Consider the following 7,036-nt stretch of genomic DNA (forward strand, 5'->3'; position numbering starts at 1 on the left):
TCCCAGATCAACTCTTCTGAAGACTGAAATCATCCTCAGAGGTGTATCACTTCAGACAAAGGTATAAAAATTATTCTTTCCAGTATGTAATAACAATAATAACAATAACAGTTATTAGTGTTACTATTACTATTATTTTAATGCTACTATAGAGAGCAGCTGACACAGTCAGTTGTTTGCACCTAGTTTTGTATCAGCTAGCTGGTGTTATCTGGCTGCAGGTACTGGTGACCAGCAGTACAATCTGGTCTGTGAGCTGTTTTCAGCTATCAAGAACCAGCTAAATTTAGCAGCCCACAGATTAACAAACAGTTCCTGTTTGGGACTGCGTAGGCAGAGGACAGGGGAACTAGGGGCAGGCTTGTCCTGTATGTGACTTCAGAAAGTAGAGCAGAGGTTTTCCACTGTGATTTTTTCCACCAAAGCTTTGTGCTGACTATGAGTTTGGTGAGACTGGGAATGGCAGCGTGAAGCTCAAGGCAGAGGCAAGCCTGGCAGGCAGGCTCAGCTCAGGTGTGACAGGAGCCTGGTGTTTCACAGATCACATTTCCTCTACAAGGCAGGGTTTGCAGGAAGACCACATTTTCTGCTGTGGCATGGCCAGTTCCCAGTAAAATTCTGATTCTCTCCACTTCCATCTTCCACAAAACAAGCAGCACAAATGGCAAAATGAATGTTGAGCCCCAAACTAAAGGAACTTGCCTTGCCCTCTGTTATTTCACTTTGTAAATCAGGAGCTCCATAACTGCATTCCAGATGTTACTAAATATCTGAGCAAATATTGAATTAGAATAAGCAGATCTTGCATTTCAGTGATACAGACTCCCCACATACAGACATGCATCACCTTGTAAGGGGAAAAAATGTTGAGTGTAATGCTTAATTAATCTCCTTAGCTACAAAAAAACAACATATAGTGCAAGGTACAGCTGTTACTTAATTTGTTGTTTCAAAGGGAAAATTTTAATTAATGAGTTTAAAAATTAACACTAGATCTGCATTTTATTTCTTATATTTACAGCTGCCTAAGACAAAGCATGGCTGAGGTCAGAAAAACTGCTATGATGGCAGCATGTGCTTTTCCATGTGCTCCACACACAATATCACAATCATTTCCATTCCTCCCTCTCAGGCACACCATTTCTGAGCTGCTGTCTGGCAACTGAAAAAATGTGCTGCACCAGCTGTCAGGGTGTTCCAGCTTCCCGCCTGTTTTAGCAGATACATTTTTCTTTGAACAAATAGATACTGAACTTCTATTACAAGTAATAGTCAGGAACAGCTACAGAACAGAAACTAATATTAAAATACAGAAATATTAGAAATATAATGAATATTAATTCCCAGGAAATATTTCTAGCAGCTGGTCTGAGATACTTTTAAAATATTTTACTACTTGAACATTCTAGACCTGTTTTTACTGCGTATGCAATTTGTAGGAAAGCATGCTGGTTTTTTTTTTCTATGGATTAATAACAGGATTAGGGGGCTGGGAAAACCACTAAGAAAAGGGATGATATGCAACAGGCAAGCTCATAATACTGCCTGTCTCAGGCAAGATGCACTCAAATACTGGAAAACAATGGCAGGAGACAAAAAAACACATGGCAATAATGAGGGGAAAAAAGGGATCTTCATTCTTTTTGTTTCTGCTTGCTTAGTTATGTCATCAAATCAGGCATAGGATACAGAGTCAGCAGCTCTGGGAAAGAAGGCAGAACTGCAGGAGGAGCTGCAATGTGTGTGTGTAAAGACAGATATTTCTCCGTGTAGTGCTTGGAAAACAAAAGAACAACAATTACAAGGATCAGGAGGGATCTGGGAGGAGCGATCTTAAGTGGTGCATTTCCCAGAGCCCGGGCAGAGAGGGGATGTGGAGCCGAGGAGGCTGGAGGGGAGCGCTGCCTGGGCACGGTGCCTCGGGCAGGAGCTGGCAGAGCCACGCGGAGCTGTCCACCAGTACATCCCTTCCGGAGACACGCAGGAAGGGGGCTGCACTCCTGAGACATACTCCTTGTCTCTCTCTTTCTCGTCTCCTTGCTAAGTATGCTGGTCCGAGTTAGGAAATTAGAGAAATGTGCCAATGAACAACTGTTAATATACTTTGTTCTCTTCGCCCTTTTATATTTTCACAGAAGGCAAAAGCCAAAGGCCTTTTATCTGCGCTGTTTTGTTCCACAGAAAATTGTAAAGCCATATGTTACAGACATTGTGAAGATAAGAAATCAAAATCAATCCTTCACATAAACAAGTTATTGCAAATTGGTTTGTTACATGCTAACTATAAGTAAATCTCTTTCTGCTTTGTTTGCATCTTTTAAGACATGCTATCTAAGCCCATGGCATTTAGCTGTAGAGAAGGAGTAAAACCTAAACTTAATAACTAATCTTAACCACATGGATTTTTGTAGGGAAATTCTTAATATGTTCAGAAAATCCCTAGGTCAATAACTATATTTACAGGTTTTATCTTAGCTTTTAAAATATTACTTTGATTTGCTTTTTTTTCTTCATAAGAAGACACAGATATAAACTACTCCTGGGTAAAGAGTAGTGGTGTTGTTAATAATATTAAAAATACTCACATGAATGTAAATAATTTCTATTGAACTTCAACCAGCAATATGTTCACTCATCTTTCAATATTTTGCCATTACTGCATTGGCAGTGTCCCATATGCAGGTCCGTCTACCCTGAACACAAGAGATGTAGGAGAGCTGTGCATCTTTGTGCCTGGGTGGGCCTTTGCTGTCCCAGCAGTGCTCACACCAACAGCGCCAGGACGCTGCAGCAGCCGTGCAGAGCTGGGGCACAGACTGTTCTCTGCAGGAGGCACAGAGCTGCTTCACCAAGGCACAGCTGCCTGCTCAGTCCACCAAAGCCCACATTAATAAAACATTGATATTTGGCTTTTTAAAAATGCAGATCAGTCTATTTAATGCAAGAAGATCATCCTAGGAGAAGAAAATCCATATTAGGTTCCTTTCACAAGTCTGTGGTTTTTGTTTCAGTCCAAAATATAGATGTCCTTAGTGATCACAATGAAAAACTTACAAAAAAAAGAAAGATAGATTGTACAGAGCTTTATTTTTGTACGAGGATTACAATACAATATCAGAGAATCCTCTGAGAAAGGTCTCTGGAAAAGAGAAATGAAATGTGGGAATAGTTAATGGATTGCTGCACACATTGCAAACTAAAACACAGTTTTGACATGCGCATTTGCACTGTTTTTCTTAAGAGGCAACTGTTTTCATTCTTTCAAAAATTACTGTTACTGAATCAGGCTAAATTTACACAGGGTGTTTCAAGGCAAAGGTATTATGTGCATTTAGTTTTTCAGGATCTTGTCATTAGGAAAAAAAAAGCTAATCCTCTTAAAACCCTCCCTGCATTTTTATTCTTTTAATTATCAGAATGTGATTTTTGCAAGACCATGTGATTTTTCACTATCTGATGTGAGCACTTGCATTAATCCAATAAAGCCTTTGGCTCAAAGGGATCATGAGAGCATTCAAGCAAATGGGGGAGTTTCAAGAAACCTAAAGTTGTTTTGCTAAAAAGTGGGTTTAGATTTGATCATAATATACAGGCATAGCCCCTAAGTATGGTCTCAGCAGACTGACATAGAAAATAGGCTGTTCTACCATTCCAGAAGATAATAAAAATTCCCTTATGTCCAGTTAATTCAAGACACGTGACTTATACAGCTGATAATTTGCATTAATGCAATTCCTCTTGTTCTAAAAATCTCAGATGAAAAAAAATGCTAACGTTTTTTGAAAAAAATTGTATTAATTTTGACCCCTCCAAACTACCTTAGCAATCATTTTTACATGACAGAGTAAAACTCAACCTTCTGCCACATACTGTAAAGAACATCAAAGAATTCCAGTGACTTTTAATTGAAATAGACTGATCTGCATCTGACTCAGCCTCGTACATGAGGTGTATTAAATTATTCTGAAAATATTTTTGAATATTATATTCTTATTTATTACGAAACAGCTCCCTAGAGCTTGTTCTTTTGTGCTGCCGTGTCCTGGGTGTGGGCCTGACACCTGACACCAAGCCAGGGCAGGTACATCCAGTCCCAGTGATACTCCAGGGAACAACCTTCATCCTGAGCCAGCACTATTTCCTCTTAACAATTCATCTATCCAGACAAATAAAGCAGCTTTCTTCTTAATTTGAATATTAGTTATGAATGAGAAATTGAAGAATTCCTCAACCAAGGAAACTTTTTTTGGTGTATTTATAGAAATGTACTGGGAATAGTATTTAACCCCCAAATATACAAAGAAGTTGAGACTGCATTTAACTCACAAGGTCATATGCCAAATTTTCCTGCACTTGCGTCTATGACTGAAGTGATTTCAGCAGAGGTTTTCTTGTGTAACGCTGAATTTGGTTTATTACTCTACATTTGAAGCTAGGTAGTGCAAACTGCAAAATGAAATATATCCAGTAGATGTCATCATCCTGCATCCCATGTGCCTGATAATCCAGTTTAAATTTACCTTTTTTTAATTGAACTGAAACCAAAAGTAGGAGTCCTAACATAAATAGGTTTTCTGAAAAACTTGTGCAAAACATACTCATTTGATGTGATGCACCTTACTAGCACTAGGATTTCTGGAATGTTTACAACCTGGAAGTGTTCATGCACAAAGTAATTTGCAGACATCCGTGACTGCACTTACATGCCCAAATAACATCTGTAAAATATGCCAGTAAATGCATGTATTTGAACCTGAAAATCTATTTAATGGGTTCCATTTAATCCACGTGTTCTTAAAGCAATATAAATATGTACTACAGCATCACCTCTGATCCTAAAGCCTGTACTCCAAAAATAGATTTAAGATCCTCTTTACAAATGAGAATATTAAATGAAGTTGGAAGGGCTTTGGGAGGTCAGGGAATTTCATTTCCATAAATAGTGCTTTGAGTTGTTCATTTATTGAAATTACACCTCATATAAATTAATATCTTCATATATATTACTGGGATTTATCAAGTACTCTGATGTACTTTATTTACATTGTTTTTAATTTCAAATCAAATTGTGTTATTTACATTCAGCAGCTTTATACTTAGTTGAGAAGCAAAATGATTCAGTCAAGTCCAAATCACTGTGATTCAGCCATCTTCAAACCTTTTCACAGTTTAAACCCTGACCTCTATTATTTGCTGTGGGGAGACTTACTAGGTCAGAGTAATGCCTCTCAGTATGTGATTAAAACATGCACTTTGTCCATGTCCATGGATTTTGTAATACAATCCTTTAGCAATCTGGCAACATTTCTGGCTTTGTTAGCTGGGGCATTGCTTAGGAAAATTCCTGTGCAATACTGTTGTGGTCTGATCCAAACCCCTTTGGAAACAATAGAAAGGCTTCCAAGGGCTTAAGCCATGGACAAATGAGGTTCATGCAGAGGCTGAGCCCCAGCAGGTGAAGCAGCAGGCAGACACTGGTGGGAAATTGCAGCGTGGCAGATGCCAATAGGCTCACAAGCTCATCTTGGTTGTGTCCTGGAACAGGCTTTTAATTCCCACAATGGAAGGGGTGGGAAATGTCCCAGTTTCAGATGGGCTAACATTGTTACACATTGCTTTCAACTTAGTAATCATTTCTTTCTTTAGTAAAAATGGTACAATCACAAAATGTTAAGGGGTTGGAATGGATCTTAAAGATTATCTAATCCCAGCCTGCCCTTCCATGGGCAGGGACACCTGCCACTAGACCAGGTTGCTCAGGGCCCCATCCAACCTGGCTTTGAACACTGACAAGGCTGGGGCAGCCTCAACCTCCCTGAGGAACCTGTTCCAGTGTCTCACCACCCTCACAGCGGAAAATTTCTTCTGTATGTTTACCTTGATTTTTCCTCTTTTAATTCGTACCCATTACTCCTTGTCCTATTACTACAGCTCTTGATGAAAAATCAAGGCAGCTTGAAATTTCCAATTGCCCTTGTATCTGTGGTTTATATGAAAATGCATGAGGAAGGAGAAAGGATTTGAAAGGAAAATGCCCTTCTTCCTCTGACCCTTCTCTATGTTTATGCATTAGCTAGGACAGGTCTTGTGCAGCCCACTCAAGAGAAATAGGAATTCTGACTAAAGCCCATTCAATCAGGCTGCACAGCTCCCTGACAGCCCTGGATGGGGCCGAGCACTCCAACATTCCCAGACACCGTGGGGCAAAGCTGCAGGGCAAAGCTGCAGCCGTGAGAAGCACTGCGGGATGGGGACGCGGGGCTGACCCCTCCCGAGGGGCTGCAGCACGAACGCCTCTTTACGGCTGGGAGAGGATTCCTGCCATTAGCTTGGGCTTTAGGGGCACTTTAGGGACACAGGGGGCCAAAGCGTTCATGGGACCAGGCCCGCTGCCATCCCGTCATTTGAGCCAGCGCGTGCCCTCACGGGCAAGGAGGCCAGCGGAATCCAGGATTGTGTCAGGAACAGTGTGACCAGCAGGACCAGGGCAGTGACTGTTCTTTGGCACTCCGTGCTGCGGTCACAACCTCACCGCTGTGTCCAGGGCTGTGGCCAGTTCTGGGCCCCTCAGTTCCAGAAGGACACTGAGGGGCTGGAGTGCGTCCAGAGAAGGGCAGCAGAGCTGGGGAAGGGACTGGAGCACCTGGAGCAGCTGAGGTTGCTGGGGGTGTTCAGCCTGGAGAAAAGGAGATCCAAGGGGGATCTTATAGCTTCCTACAATTCCCTGAAAGGAGTTTGTAGCTAGGTGCGGGTCGGTCTTTTTTCCCACGAAAGCAGCGACTGGATGAGAGGAAATGGCCTTAAGCTGCGCCAGGGGAGGTTTAGGTTGGACATCGGGAAGTTTTTCAGAGAAAGGCTGATTAGACGCTGGAATGGGCTGCCCCGGGAAGCGGTGGGGTCACGGTCCCTGGAGGTGTTTGAGGAAAGCCCGGGCGCAGCCCTCAGGGCGCTGCGGGGTCACAGCCCTGCCCAGGCGACCCCGCGCCCTTCCTCAACACGACCGACCCCGGCAGTCCCGGGGGCGGGACTGCGCATG

This window comes from Haemorhous mexicanus, chromosome 1, assembly GCF_027477595.1.
Source record: "Haemorhous mexicanus isolate bHaeMex1 chromosome 1, bHaeMex1.pri, whole genome shotgun sequence".
In the NCBI taxonomy this organism is placed as follows: Eukaryota; Metazoa; Chordata; class Aves; order Passeriformes; family Fringillidae; genus Haemorhous; species Haemorhous mexicanus.